The 16,713-nt window shown below is 40.5% G+C and overlaps 1 pseudogene; it reads right to left on the bottom strand.

The window, feature by feature from the left end:
- Positions 1 to 7,180: 7,180 nt before the first annotated feature.
- On the bottom strand, positions 7,181 to 8,021 carry LOC132577523 (5'-AMP-activated protein kinase subunit gamma-1-like; annotated as a pseudogene).
- Positions 8,022 to 16,713: the final 8,692 nt, after the last annotated feature.

Raw genomic sequence — 16,713 nt, 5'->3', positions numbered from 1 at the left:
TCAATATATCTCTCAGCCAAATCTAAGGATTCTTAAATCTGGAAATTAGAACTGTGAACAGACAAGATAGACATTTTCACAATCCTCAAAAATCACACACATACACACAAATGACAAAAGAAACATAATTGGTGGTTCATGTTGGTTTGTGGAATGAACCATGAAATGACTTGGTTCATGCTTGAACATGGTTCATCTTTCACTTTGTGCCCATCTCTACTAAACAGTCGTTAAATGTCCAACAATTGGTTGGTATTTGGCACCACTTTTACTGTAGAGGTAAAGATTTTACCATTTTCCCCAAATGCTCATTATTCTAGATTTGATATGTTTTTCACCTGTAAACCATTTTTGAATGAAGTATAGGATCAGTTCTCAGATCATGCTCCTATTTTCATGGCAGTACTAATGGATATTCAGACTGAAAAGATATAGTATCTAGATAATAATTTACTAATATTCAATTTAAAAGGAAAGTTCAAAAACATTTAACTGGGTTTTTCAATATTAATGGGTGATAGTAGTACAGATATAGTTTGAGAAACCAGCAAAGCCTACATCAGTGGTATTATTGTTGCTGAGGTTTTGAAGAACAAGAGAGGAACACGTTTAGAGCAAATTAAAATACAAGACATTAATGACCAAATAAAAACAATGATTCATTTTAACTTCTCTATTATTTTAGAAGACAGTTCAATGAAATGGAAAATAAAATTAAAATTGTTATATGTGAAACATTTTTTAAAAAATAGTAGAAAAATAAGTAAATTCTTAACTGCTAGACTAAAAAGAAGGTGAGCAAATGGAATAGTCACAACAATTACAAATAGTAAAAGCATTCTGAAACTAAGCTGGATCACATATTTCAGGTATTCAAAAATATTTTTAGCAATTTAAAAAATGTATAGTTCAGATAATCCAGACATAACACAAATTACTACCTCAGGAAATGAGAGATTCCACAGTTAACTGAAGAAGATAGGAACTTATCAGATAACCCATTAACTCTATAAGATGTAGCCATTAAATCTTTAACAAAAAAAACTGTTTTGAACTGTTTTATTGTTGAATATTATCAGTTTTTAATAAAAAATACTCATCAGATCATTGTATAAAGCATTACAAGAGATTTATAGTAAGAAGTATCTCCTGCGATCTTGGACTATGTGTAAAATTTTATAGCCTAGGAAAGATAGCAAAGAGGTTGGATCTTACAGACCTGTAACTTTGTTAAATAATGACTACAGGATCTTAACAAAATTATTAGTAGGTAACGATCAGATTGACTTCGTATTTAAACTGTCTTTAACGTTAAATGAAAAGAAAATACGTAATTCAATGTAATATGTTACTGATGAAAAATTAAAACCACTTATATATTCCTCAATATGGAGAAAGAACTTGATCGAGTAGCACCTATTTTTTTTGCTGATGGCACTTAAAGCTTTTGGTGTTGAGACAGATTCTTTGAATTGGGTTAGCATTTATTCTGTCTCACTAGACTAGCAATTTCAGGCTGCTCCTTTTTAAATATCTTGGGGCAGGGGTGTTACTTTTCAGCATAGCTATTTGCAGTAGCAGTAGATCCCTTAGGAAATCCATGGTATTAAAATTTTAGATTGCTGTTATAAAATGAGTCTTTATGCAGATGACTTAGAGGTTTTTGTTACAGATATTGGTAAGTATAGTAGGAATTTTAAAAGTGATTGACGAATGTGTGGCAATATCAAGTTAAAAACTGTACGTCTCTAAAATAGAAGTTTTATTATTTAACATGACCAAGGAAGATCTTCATGAAGAAAATTGGTTATTCAGTGTATAATTTTCAAAAGTAATTTGGTATTTGGGAATACACATACCAGTAAATTTTAGCTTACTGAGTAAATATAATTCAGCCCCAATTCTCAGAGAGATCAAAGATAAAATACTATACTCTCTAAATTTATCCTTGCTAGGTATAATTAATGCTACTGAAAATTTGGTTCTTCCAAAGTTATTTTTCTTGTTTCAAAACTTCCCTGTTCATACTCCAGAATCTGAAATAAAGAAATGTTAAAAAAATAAAATAAAAAGGGTACATAGAACTGGGGGGGGGGGGGGAGTATTACAATTCCAAACATTTCTTTGTACTGTCACACAACTAAAATCCAACAGTTAGTTGAATGATTAAAGATCAAATAGGTGCTGCGATATGGATTGAACAGTTGTTTGTATCTATACCATTAAGAAACTGGATCTTTCTGAAAAAGTCAGTGGTCAAGTTTCTTCTTGGGGGAAAAATAATTGATAGTATTTTGATTACCTGGGACAAGTGGCAATGTCATTTTGCCTCTTGATCTTTTCCTTTGGCATCAGCAGCCCTTAAAATGAGTCTAAAACTTGGAAGGAAAAAATGACAACACAACAAGTTGAAAGTTGCTAAATTAGATCATTTTCATGAATTAGAGACAATGTTGTTTCCCATGAAATAGCAAATCAGTGTAATAATTACATGGTTTTCAAGATGTAAGGTGGACAGAAATGAACAAATTTGAATTATATCTTAAAAGCAAATTAAAATGTCAGGTTTTTATTACTGCATGTTAGAAATTAATAGTAATAGGATCCCTGACCACATAAAAATGGCAAAAAAATTTAGGATCTAAAGTAGAGACAAGTGTTTGGTCTTATAGTTTTACAAAAGGCTCCTCCTTTTTGTCTCAACTTTATTTAAGGAAGATTTTTGTATATCTTTATCAGTGGTGTCTGTCACTGATTAGGATTGCTAGAATTTATAGCAATGCAGGAGGAAATTGCTTGTTCTGTGATTATTCTGTTGCTGACTTTTTACATCTGTGGTGGTACTGTGATAGAGCAAAAAGTTTTTTGGGACAAACTAACTAGATTGTTGTTGGCAGCTTTTCAATTTAACATAGAAATTAACCTTAAATTTACTTAATTATGTAGCTGGTATTCCAAAGTAATAACAGATCATTGTCTTAAACTTACTGAAGCAAGATTGCTGTTTGCAAAAATATGAATGTTGAACCTTAGGTCTTCTGTGGTTAAATAAAGTAAAAGAACTGTTTCAACTATTGAAATTAACCTTATTACAAAGGCATCAATATGATCAAAAAGTAACTAGAGAGTGGAATGTTGTGATTTCAAGGATGGAAAAAGTGTTACATAGTATCTAAGTGAAGTGAATGTTAGTTATTAATTAGATGTTTAATCAAGAAAGTCTGATTATTTGTTGATGGTCAAGTTTGTTTTCCTGTTTTGTTCATTTTCCTCTAGTTGTTGTAAAATGAAATTAAGAGTAATAATAATAACTATTCAGAAGACCAGTGATAACAGCAAATGCCAAAGACTCAGACGATCAGAGTTAACAGCAAATATCACTTTTGCAAGACAAAGAATTATACAGTCACCCCATGCTCAATGCCTGCAGTAAAATTGCTCAGATTGACTATAAAGAACATCATGATAGAGCTGCAGCTATGCTGCACTGAAATCTTTGCAAGAAGTATAGTTTACCACAGGCCCAGCAGTAATTCATTTGCATATTAAGCCACACCCCTGACATCACCATTGTTTCACACGGCTTTTTTGTAGAAGCCCAGCAGGGACTCATTTGCATGTTAGGCCACACTCCTGACAGCAAGCCGGCCAGAACTGCGTTCCTGCTCAATAAAAGCCCTGGTCATCGTCCAGAAATTCATGCAAGTATAATCTAGACAAGATTATGGAGAATGATGAAACAAACATTCTTTGGGATTTCTGATTACAAACAGATAAATTCCTGAGCATAACACCCCTGATATCACAATTGTGGGGGGGGATGAGAAATGGGTTTGGCTCATTTACATGCAATCCCAAAAGACAGAATAGAAAAGAAAGGACAGGAAATGACCACAAAATACTAAGACCTACCAATAGAGTTAGAGCACCATCATACCAGTTGTCATTGGATCCCTTGGAGCAGTGCCTAGAAGTCTCAAGAAATACCTGGACATTCTGGGCATTGAACAAATAACACCAGCTCAGCTTCAGAAGGCAGTGTTTCTTTGAACAGCAAGAATCCTGCAAAGATGCCTCTGCAATTCCCAAGAACTTGGCTAGGTCTCAAATTGCAAACAGTTTGACTGCATTCAGAGTTCACCAAATTTAAAGTTTCAGGAAAAGTTGTAGTGACTTGAGGAAAAGTTAAATATGTTGTTAAACCAAAATGCTGCAAGAAAAATATGTTGCTAGCAGTGTATACCTCAAAAAAGGAGTAATTTAGGAAGTTAATATAATAAAGTCAATGAAAGAAAGAAATGGTATAAAAAGCATTGAAGGATGTTTGGATCCTCACCCCCCCAAAATGGCAATCTATAAAGTGAAGGCAGGACACAAAATGTGTTTGAGTTCAGTTTTTCAGCACTTATAATAGTCTGGACAGTTGTATGAAAAATTTATAAATTTGGAAGATGATTGGATTCCTGTAAAAATATACAAATAAGTATGCCAAGGTGGCAATGCGAAGGGATAACTTTTAGTTTTAAGTGTACATCTTTATTGTTATTGCCATTGTATTGCATCAATTGTTATACCTTACATCAGGGGTCGGGAACCTCCGGTCCAGGGCTGTAAACAGCCCACGAGACCCCTTGGACTGGCCCACAGCAGCCTCTTCTGGCCTAGCTAGCTGCTGGGGATCTTTGGGTTGGCCACGCTGTGTGCGGCCCTCCCCAGGGCCAGCGTGGATCACCCGGCTGGGCTGTGTTCTGGCCTCCCCAGGCCCTTCTGGCCAGCAGGGATCTCCGGGTTGGTCCGCGCTGCACGCTGGCCTCCCCAAGCCCAGCTGGCGTGCAGGGATCCCTGGTCCATGGGCTCGCCTCCCCAGGCCCAGCTGGCCAGCGGGGATTCCTGGGCCGTGCATACCGTGCATCAGCCTCTCCGGGTCCAGCTGGCCAACAGGGATTCCTGGGCCATGTGCATGGCGTGCCGGCCTCCCCAGGACCAGCTGGCCAGTGGGGATTGCTGGGCTGTGCGCACTGTACGCCGGCCTCCCTAGGCCCAACTGGCTGGCAGGGATCCATGGGTCGTGTGCGCTGGCCTCCCTATGTCCAGCTGGCGGGCGGAGATTCCGGGGCTGGGTGCACTGCATGCCGTCTCCCTGGACCCAGCTGGCTGGCTGGGGTTGCTGGGCTGGGCCACGCTGCATAGCAGCCTCCCCAGGGCAGCTGGCTGGCAGGGGTCATGGGACCCAGCCACACTGCTGAGGCTTCCCAGGATTGTTGCAGGGGGCATTGTAGAAGTTCAAGTAAATTTCCCCCTCTTTATTTCCCTTTCTCTTTCTTCCGCCCTTTTTGTTTTCCTTTCTTCTCTCTCTTTATTTCCCTTCCCCTCCCCATTCTTTATTTCCCTTTCTTTCCCACATTTCTTTATTTCTTTTTCTTCCCTCTCATTTCTTTATCTCCCTTTATTTCTTTCTCTCTGTCTCTGGAGCCTGAGTGGTGGGTGTTGTGAAGGATGGCTGCTGGGGTATGTGGGTGCCTTAGGTCTGGTGGGAGCAGCTGCAGTTTCTGTATGAAGGGAGGGAGGAGTGGCAGGGGTTAGGAGTGGGAGCCAGTTCAACTTCCACTTGATTATCCCAGATGGCATGGCCTAATATGCTAATATTAGGGGGTGTGGCCTTATATGCTAACGAGTTCCTGCTGGCCCACGAATGATGTTATACATTTCTAAATGGCCCTTGGCAGAAAAAAGGTTCCCCACCCCTGCCTTACATGATTCTTTGTATGTTTTAACTTCTAGTTTACTTTCCTTTTTCTTGAGATTTTTGTAGATTTGTAACAGCCAATGGCTAATTACAATAAATGAACTGACTGACTGGCAACTGACTATACAAATAAACAGAAAATTCATGTGATATAGGGAGGAAAGCTGAGACAAGTAACACTTGGGTGGGCATGTGGGTAAAGAAACCTATAAGTAGGCCAGCAAAGCACAACCAAAGTTTTCATAAATATAACAGAAGTATACAAAATATACAGCAAAGATGAGAATAAAGAAATGAAATTCAAGATAAGACACTCACCACTAGTAGCACGATTAATTATTATTAACTGTTAGATTATTATTATAATAATAGACAGTGTATGTCTGTGTACATGCACATTAATATAATTCTCAACATGGCGAAATCCTGTAGCTATTTAAAGCCAGAGACAGGGGACATGCACAAACAAGACAGATATTTCCACAAACCTGAGAAAAGTCCAGGTTTCCCAAGAATCTGAAATCTATTTATTTATTTTGAAATGTGATGTGCTGATTTGTATTAAATACAGGATCTCAGTAAAGCAAAGTAGCAAGTGAAACACCACAGAGAGAGACGCACCCCAGAACAGTTTCCTGCATGAACTTGAAATACATATTTTTTAATTCTCACAGGTCTCAGGAGAGACAGAGCACAGATCTTCTTGTCTGGGAAGGCCCAAAAGAAGAACAGTACTGGTGAAGTATCATATAGAAAATGTGGCTTTATACAAAAATACATGCTGCATACTTTGTTTGAAGCGGGGTCTATAGGAATGTGTAAAAGAAGCGGGGCTCATGAGAGAACCACTCTTGCACAGTCAAGTTGAAAGGGACAGTACAATTCTGTCTCTTCAACAGCTAATGGAGAACTATTTCTTCCCTAAATGAGGCAGGAGAGTGACATGTTTATGGCTAAAGACATAGATTCCTCTATCAGGGCATGGAGGCAATGCTGACTCCAATTATCCCTCTGATAAGATGGCCAAAGTTAATCAACTTGGAGTTAATCAAAGATGGAGTAATTTAAAACCTAGGAGGGAAGAGCTTAATGAGACTCCCAGAACAAGAAGAATTTGAATGTTCTGTGATGCTAGCTCAAATATCTGACACTGCCCAGAACACTGAGCCTGAACCTTAACAGCCCAACTAATGCACGTAGCTCTAGGATCCAGCAGGCCTCAAGGCTCCCATGCAGCCAAACTGGGCAAGGAGAAGACACACAGGCCCTGATCTGGTGGGAATCACCAAGCCACATGATGTTAGGTTGCAGTTGGATTACACAGCCTTTTCATTCTGTCGCTGCCAGGCCAAAGAAGGTGATGCAAAAAAAGGTTGATTCTTTTGCTCATTAGGCCCAAGTCTGGGGGGGGGGGGAGCTCTGAACCTCATGCAGTCAAGGCTTCTGACCAGCAGGCAGGACCCACGCCCTTTAGAATATCCAAGAGGGAGACGATACCCTTCATGATATTGTTTTCATCCACCACTGCCAGCTGATGAACCTCTGCCTCCACTAGTCAGTTGATTATTGCCTCCAGAGTCTCATGCTTGAAACACTTGAGAACACTCTTGAAGTAGCCGGAGCGATGCTGCATCACTGTCACATCCAGGTTGTTGTAAGTCTTCTCAGCAGCTAGGTTAATAACATCAAACTTGGAGTAAATGACTACAACTCAACCTGAGTCATTCACCACAGGTAGTGCAGAGACTCTGTTGTACAAAGATGCCCAGTGCAGCATAAATAGGGACATTAATATGGACCATTGCAATGTTTTTGGAGGTGCCAATCTTCAACTCCTCCAGGCTTTTAGACACAAACTCCAGGCTTTTAGACACAATCTGGCGCTGGGTGAAATGCAGACCAGTAGCTTGAAAGAGTCCTGCAGATAAACTTCTCATCAAGTTTTGATCTTGTGTTCTTCCAGTTCATAGATCTGTACCATGGCTGACCTGTAGTAGTGATGCAGGATGTTGATGAAGTCTGTGATTGTCAGCATTCCCACAAAGCTTTGCTTTTTGCTATCCCAGAGTGGAGTGGCCTGCCCACCACTGGTCACCAATGCAAAGCAAGCTTTCATCTGCAGGAAAGTATTGAACACAACAAGCTTGGAGCTAGTGGGGATGAGGTCATCTCAGTGAGCATATGACTTCATGGAGCACATGTAGATGCTGCTGCTGGACTCCCCTTCAGTGGCTTCTGATAAGGGTAAGTATTTCTCCAACCCAGTCTCTGGAATGGTACCTGAAATGGAGACAGCTACCATTGTTGCTCTGACATAATCTGTACTGAAATCTATTTTTAATTGGGGGTCAAAAATCCCCCAAATAATAGAAGCTACACCTGTAACTTTAAGAAACACAGCTTGCAGTGGCTGTTGCTAGGCAACCACAGCAACATTGTCAGCATTCCAGCCTTGGTTTCTGTCAAATCAAGGTAGGGGGAGAGGCAGAACTCCTAGGGCTGTTTTGGTCTTTGATGGAGGATTCATGGGGCCCATCCTGACAGCAGCTATTGGGTCACTTGATACCATGAGACATGCATGACTCACCTAAGCCTGGCTGCTGGCTATAGTTCAACAAGGGAAAATACAGAGCTCCACAGTATGTTAGGTACCAGCTAAAGGAGAAAAGCATGGAAAATAATTGTATAAAAATTATTCCAGAATTTTACTATCTCATATGTTAAATCCAGCATAGAGAAGTGTGGAGAAAAGTGTTCAAGCCTGACAATGATTTTGGGGTGCAGTTCCCTTTATTAAGTGCCTGGTACCTTATTCACATAATAGTGAATAAATGAATCCATTTCAAAAATGGAACAGCAAGCCTTCAAATATTCAACTTCACTTCTGCAGATTGCAACTTCACTTCTGCAGATTGTCTACACCGGAGGAGTCCTCTAGGAGTGATTCTGAGTCAAACTACTTTCACTAGAGACTATTTTCATTCTATTCAAAATGGTTGTTTTGCTGGCATAGTTGCTGATAATGGCTTTGGACTTTACCTTTTGAACTACCCACCCGTATTTAACTTATGTAAGTGAATTTGGACATTATTTGTTGAACCATGTATTTAACATATGTGATAGTAAAAATCCAGTATAATTTTTATACAATTGTTTTCTGTGGTTTTCTTCTTTAGTTGGCTATAGTTCAACAGTAGATACCCCATGAGAGCCAGTGTGGTGTAGTGGTTAAAGTTTGATCTGGGAGACCCAAGTTCAAAAGCCCACTCTGCTGTGAAAGATGATACATTCGTAGCTTAACCTACTTCACAGTGTTGTTGGGAGGAAAATGATGTAAGCTGCTTTGTGTCCCCATTGTGGGGAAAAGTAAGGTTAATAAATGAAATTAATAAATATAAGATATGGCTGTAGATGGAGTGCAGATAAAAGATAGGTTGGTGGGTGGTGAGAGAACAGGAAACAGGAAAAAGTGAAGATAGAGGGGAGAAGTAACAGGGAAAGGTGAGAATATGGTGGCTGGCAGGAGGACGGAAAGAGGGGAAATGTGGGGAGTGGAATACAGGGGAAAGTGAGGTGTCCCCCACAAGTTCCCAATCATGTAACCAGCAGCCAGCACCACAGAGAGATTTCCTTGGTAGAGGCTATCGGGATGGAAGAAAGGAAGCAGGGAAAGGAGACAGGCAATGGGGCCTTTCAGGGAAGGGGGAAAGGGAATAGGGAGTGGGAAATGAAATTAATCCCTTTGCGTCCTCTTTGTGTGTGTGCGTGTGAATGGTGAAAAGGCATCCATGTGTTACTAAAAGCAGCCAATCATCTCCCAGTAGTTGGGAAAGCCCACTCACTGTTGGGTAGTTCTTTTATTTCCATAAAACTGATCATTTGTCATATATTTGCTTGATTACAATAGAGATGGGATATTGTCTAAACCTATATTTAAGCATTTCTAACCCACTTTCTCCCCATGTGGGGATTTAAAGCAACTTAAAGATAATTTAGTAATACAACTTAGGCAGAGAAAAGCATATAAAAGCGCTAGCATCCTGAGCTCATGCTGGTTTCAGTAACCTAGATCACTCAGGGCCATACACAATGCCATGGGGTAAGAGCCAAAGGCCTACACCTCTGACCACGTCCTGCTGAAATACCCACCACAGAGGACGAACTCAGCCTGAGTCTCCCTCATTTGGCAAAGAGATGTTCCTAGCTTTCCTCTCTTGTTCATGAATGCTGACCATGAAGGACAATAATCTGCTATTTGTTTATAGATCTATATAGCCCACCTTTCTAACTCAAGACTCAAGGAAGTTGAGAAAAATATGAAAAAACCCCAATTTAGCCAGGCAGCATATAACATCCAATAAACCTCTAGAATTGGGAAACAATGCAAACAAAACCTTGTCTAAGACAATGCAGTTAAAAGCAAGGTCATACATAAATGAAGCTCTGCAATAGACTACAATCCTGCTCCCCTATAAAAGTGAATGGGTTTGTAACTTTTGAATTAAAAAAGAACAGCTGCCTACTTACAAACCAGCTTGCTTGTGTGGGGAGCTTGAATTAGTCTAAAATCAATAATATGGTCTGGCCAAAACTAAGTAGTTCCAAATCCCATGAATTTCAGTTGGATGGACTTTACTCTGCCACTGAAATCTGAGGATTTAAAAGGACTTAATATGGATCTCAATCCTGCCCGAAAATTTCTGGTAACCTCACTGTGCAAATGCTACTGCTGCAATGTCAGCTACTTTTACTACAAAACTACACACTTGCCAACATATCTTTCCTTTTGCAGCAAAGCCCACTTTCTCCCTGACATTCTGTCTCATACACCCAGAAGCTGGCAATTGAGAGCTAAGCAATAGCACCTGAAGGGCTTGGGTTTGGCCTAGGCCTCTTGTTGCTCACTCTTACTGTAGACCGGGGTCCCCACCCCTTTGCAACCTGTTTACTCCATTGGAATTCTGACACTGGGGCTGTGGTCACACACACTAAATAATGCACTTTCAATCCACTTTCAGTGCACTTTCCAACTGAATGTTATTGGGTGTGTGTGTGATTGCAGCCTGGGTGGTGGGTGCAGACAGGCCTTTTCTTCTGGAAAAAGGAGTGCTGGAACTCTCAAGAGGGAAATGAAGGAGACATACATGGGATTCTTTGAAACTATATTATTTACATATGCTGCAGACTTACCTCTACTTTAAAGCAGACTTTAGACATATCACCAACTTCTTCAGTTCTTTTTGGGGTCTTGATTTTGGTGCCTAATGCTAAAGGATTACCTTGAAGCAACCATGTTTTAACAGACTTTGTTGGAGGTCCAACAAAGGCTGTTAAGGGAGGTTCCCTTTCACACTTACTGGAGGAAATACCTATTGAACTGAGAGTGTGCTGCATCCAAGACAGTTCCTTGGGCATTTCTTCTCTGAATGGCTGCTGCTGGGGGAGAAAAGTCTCCATTGGGTAGGCTGCAGTTGATGTTCTCCTTCCTGCCCAAACCCAGCCCAGACTCTCCCCAGGTTCACAGCTTGTGCCTCACCCTTGGTGAGAGCAATAAGTCCCCTGCTCTGGCTGCTTCCCTGCTCACCTGCAGCACTTTTAAAATCTTTTAAAAAATATTTTATTTGAGTAGTTTTTCAACATCACAAGTGCCTTCATGCTCCTTTTGGATTCCTCATTAACTTCTAAACATTTTTTTGAGAATTTTGTTCCACAAACAGGTTCTGGAACTCAGTTCTGCTGTGTTCCACCAGGGAAAAAAAGCCCTGTATAGCCACAAAATGGCTGCTGCAGAAAGTGGAGCAATAAATAAATAAATGGCTTCCATAGGTGGCAAAACCAGCCATAAAATGTCAAAGAGTGAGGTTATGTGTAATTCTAATAGTGACTCTTCAATATTTCAGGTAGATGTTTTGCTTAACATTATGCCTTTTAAAATAAATGCGTTGTTTTAGAGTATTTCTTGCATTACTGTCAGTCACACAGTGAAAACCCCTGTGCTGAGGAGGCAGCTGCACAGCCAACCAGATCTCCAGTGGCCAATCAAAACCCTACTGGGCAAAAGCCCTATCTGGCCCACCCACATTCTAAAAATGTTTGACAGCTGCCAAGAAACATATTGCATGGAGCTGCCTCACAGGGAATCAGACCACCAAAGTCAGTATTGTCTACTGGGTCTGACAGTGGCTCTCCAGGGTCACAGGCCGAGGCCTTTCATATCTCCTAATGACTAACGGGGCTTTTTTTGTAGCAGGAACTTCTTTGGATATTAGGCCAGATCCCCTGATGTAGCCAATCCTCCAAGAGCTTACAGTAGGCCCTGTAAGAAGAGCCCTGTGAGCTCTCGGAGGATTGACTACATGAGGGTGTGGCCTAATATGCAAAGGAGTTCCTGCTACAAAAAAAGCCCTGATGACTGGTCCGTTTAACTGAAGATGTTGGGCCCTGAAACTGGGATCTTCTGCATGCAAAGCAGAGGGTCTTCCACTGCAAAGCCTTCGTGTTGAGGTCTCCTGCAGTAGGCAGTGCAAAAAACAATCCCCCAGCTCCTCCAAAGATAAAAATGCCTCTTAATAATAGCAATAATTTATTATTTGCAATCTTGTTCCTGAAATCTATGAAGTCAAAAATGAGAAAAGTTGTCAGTAACCTTATGTATTCCCAGCAGGGGTAACAACTTGGAGGTGGCGATTCTCTATAAGAAAAAGGCACAAGGGGGAAGAGGGTTTTTTTCTATTTAAATAGTCTGCCCCTTTAAATTGCATCCTCTGGAATTTTCTATTCTTTTTTTTAAAAACCCGAAACATTGATTCCAGTTTCGTTTCTCTGGTTGTCATTCACAAAATTGATGTGGCCACCTGTTCTTCAACTGCCTTCATTACCTTTCGCTTTCTGCATCAAGGCTTCTTCATCAACTGTAGTTGCAGAGCTTCTAATGCTTCCTCTGCTGCTCTGACACTCTTCTTTGATGAATTTAGCTAAAGTTGTTTTTTTTGTCTTTCTAGGTAACCTTTCTGGAGTTGACAAGAAGCTAACCTTCGCCGATAGATTGCAGGCTCGTACCATCACAATGACGCAACCAAAGACTAAGCTGTCACCACCATTCAAAATTATCTCCTTCCCTTTGAATCTCACTAAATGTATTAACTCTCATGGGGTCAATGAAGTTGTTTGGTGGGCTATTCTGCAGCCTCTTGGATGAAAAGATGTCCTAGTGGTGCTTTCCAGTGGCAAATACATCCATCAAATTGGAAGCAGTGTCCTGAAGAGCTGCTTTTGTGGTACAGATGCTTATAATGCCCTGGTTTGTAGCAGATGGGTCCACCTATTGGTATGAAGCTCAAAAATGCTAATATAATTCCTTATCTTGGTGCTCTTGGCCTTTGCTTGTAGCAAAGGTGGGGTTTTCTTTTGCTGCCTTGTACCATATCTCTCCGTTGTCCTAGGAAGGTAGTTGGTGATCTCCTATGTCTTGTAGGAAAGGAATTTGTAGAAAATAAGACTTTGCTGCCCAGTGGCTACTCACTACTGTACTAAAGGCCTGAGAAAAGGGGGATAAGATATAAATGGTGAATACAGATAAGACCGAGTGACTGCTACAAGTCTGTCCCTATTTCTGATCTCTTAGGATGCAGATGTTCTCCAAAATCATTGTATGTATTACTGTAGCCACTGCAGATGGCAAAAGTTTGGAACCTAGCTTGAGGACTGAAACTGCTTTACCTGTTAGCCTTTGGTTGAGAGTGATGAGTATCCAGAGAGTGGGGGGATCAGGAGAAGCAGTGGCAAGAAAGTCATGATCTCTATGAAGGAATGAATACATACAGTCAAAAAGGCAGATGCCTTTGCAGTGGGCAAGGAGTTATTTTGATTGCAGAAGGTAGAAGAGGAAGGGCTGGCTCGCAAACAGGGGAAGGGGGAAAGTTACTGTCTAGTGTACTCTGCTCCCTGTCTAAACCCACTGCCACTCAGATCTTCACATGCTTCCCCATCCAGCTTCTTTGTACTGAATGTTAAAGAGTTTGAAGTTGAGAGCGACAGCAGCTCCTGCTGAAATGCAGATGAAGTTAATGCTCAGCTTGGAGGTAAGGCAGGTTTATGATGTCAAGTATCCAGTTTTTTAAAACAAAAGCATTATTTTTGAGCACTGACTATTTTAATCAACAGAAAGTGAAAATAGGCAGTGGAGGCACATGCTTTATAAGGAGTTAGCTGGTTCATCTGACCCACTAGCAGGACTCTTTTTCTAGCAGGAGCTCCTCTGCATATTAGGCCATGCCCCCCTGATGTAGCCAATCCTCCTGGAGCTTACAGTAGGCCCTGTACAAAGAGCCCTCTAAGATCTTGGAGGACTGGCTACATCAGGGGGCATGGCCTAATATGCAGAGGAGCTCTGCTAGAAAAAGAGCCCTGCCTACTAGTGTATTCTGCCAGGCAGCAGCTCTTTCAAATCTCAAGGCAAAACCCTCCCAGCAGGGCTGGAGACCAAGCTATAGAAACTGGGAAGCTGGGACCTTCTATTTACCAAGCATGTGCTCTGTCAACAAGATGCTATTTTCTTTGTCCAAACTACCCTTATTTCTGTTTACTAACAACTATGCATAAGAGATGTTATTGTAATAATCTTGGGAAATTCTGTGAATTTCTCACTATTCACATAAGTGTAACCTTATGTGAATAGTGAGAAATTGTTTAGGGATTCTGAATGATTCAGGGATTTGACTCTGCTCTACAGAGTCAATCGCCTTTTAGTTTTATCATCTTTGTAAATCTGCTAACTAGGGCTCAATTTAGAGAGGCATATATGGGAAGCTTTTGCTTGCGAAAGAGTGGGTTGGCACTAAACATGGATCACCTGTCAGAGGGTGCCTGAAATCACACACACAACCCAATTTTGTATGTGATGATGTTAATAGCATTGACTGTCTAGTGCCATAAGCTGGGCTGGAACACATACCCCACTAGTAGCTAGATTGGGAGGAGTGGTAGTTTCTTCAAAAAGGAGATGCTAGAACTGCAAAAAAAAAAAACCCATAATAAAAACCATAATGAGTTTGAGCCCAAGCTGAGAGAAGAGTTGAGCCAAGGGAAAGAAGTACTGCTTAGAAAGCAGATTTCCAAAAAGCAGAGGGTAATATGATAGAGGACAGATTTAGAAAAACTTGATGAGGGAACAGCTGTGTTACCATTTTATATGCAGTTAAAAATCTAACCACTTGGAGAAGTAATGTTTAGTGCAGATGAGAAATCCACTTGTCTGAAATGCTGACAAGATAAGTATGATAAACAGTTGTTTGTGGCATGAGTAAGGTGTACACGAGAGTAAATAAATGTGGGAAGGGGAGGCTCTGTCCCTCTCTGAATATATGGAGTGGTACTTTTTAGACCATAGCTTTCCAAACAGTGTGTCACGACACATTAGTCACCCTGACTATCAAGAGAATAAAAATTCAGGGGAAATGGGAAGCGCAGAAATTATGGAGGGTTTTTTGTTGTCATTACTTTTACTATTTTTAAGATGAATTTTTTTCTATACCATTATTCCTGCAAGCACCTCCCTCTTTTGCAAAATTCTGAAATGGTTAGATGATCTTTCATTTAGGAATATGTGCCCTTTAATAGACTATTATAGCATAGGCAAACAAATGGAAAATGTGATACCTGTGTGTCTACATGCCAAATTTATTTTTTTCCCCTTTTGCATTAAATTGGTGTTGGTGGAAGTGGAGGAGAAATATGGCAAAATGCTCCTCACATTAAATTGAAACAAAAGAGCTGGGTTCCATACGTAGGAAGTCTTGGGAGTAGACCAGGACTCTTTCCTCACACCCATGCGATGCCTCCACTCCTTTCTCATAGTAGACAGACTGCTTCTGTGGAGCTTACCTATGCAAGTATGCACAAACGCATTCTCAGGGTTCTGTGTGAAGGGGGGGATGAGGGGATGAAAGCCCGTGACCAATTTCACACTAGACCTTTAATCCTGGTTTAGCCCTGTCCCCAAGCTGACATTCTACAATAAAATCATAGAATCAAAAAAAACCAATGCTATGATTCTGTGATTTTAGTGCAGAATGTCACTTTGGGGACAGGGCTAAACCAGGATTAAAGGTCTAGTGTGAATTAGACTTCCTCCTGTGCTTTGCTACATGAACAAACTATATAGCAGGGCTGTAGGTACGATAAGAAATATAAAGCAACCTACACATTCATGTGACTGGTGAGGATTCTCATTGGTTTAATCCTTGTGGGATGTCTTTTTTTCTCCCTGACCCCCAGTAAGCCAGCTTTCGTCTTTCATTCATTACCCAGCTACTTTCAGCCAACTTGAAACTTATATTTTCAATTTTGAGAAGTATGTGCTGTTTGAACGCCCATTTTTCTCCATGTTAGAAAGGAAAGTGTGTTTCCATCTGGACTTGATCAGATGACACCAACTCCAATATTCTTGGTGGTTCAGATTACTGGAGATGATGCTGAAGCCAACTTTCCCCCATGTTTGAAAAGGAGGGGGAAGAATCTGAAAATGGGTTGGATTCAAATTACACATTTGTCTTTTCTCTTCAGGAAATTTAAATAATACCCTAGATAGAAAAGTGTGTGTCCCTTTTTACTGACTTTTTAAAAGTAAAATGCTGAAACCAGATAGTAGCCATATGGAGCTCATCTTTCCTATTGCAAAGTCACAGGGGAAGTATTTTCAGGCCATCTAAGTAACATATTGGCCTCTTAAGTTTACATTCTGGAAGAAAAAGAAAAGATAATCATTTTTAAATTGAAAAGCAAATGGTGCCATGCATAATTTTTTTCTATTTTTCTGGTTTTTTTCTGCAGTCGTGTTCAAAAAATAACAGATTTTAGTGTGTCATACAAATGTTTTGCTCTGAACTGGTTGGCCCAGACTAGCCTGAGCTTGTCATATTTTGAAAGCTAAGCAAGGTCAGTCCTGGTCAGTATTTGGATGAGAAACC

Source organism: Heteronotia binoei, chromosome 9 (genome assembly GCF_032191835.1).
Source record: "Heteronotia binoei isolate CCM8104 ecotype False Entrance Well chromosome 9, APGP_CSIRO_Hbin_v1, whole genome shotgun sequence".
NCBI lineage: Eukaryota > Metazoa > Chordata > Lepidosauria > Squamata > Gekkonidae > Heteronotia > Heteronotia binoei.
This window is presented reverse-complemented; position numbering and strand designations above follow the sequence as displayed.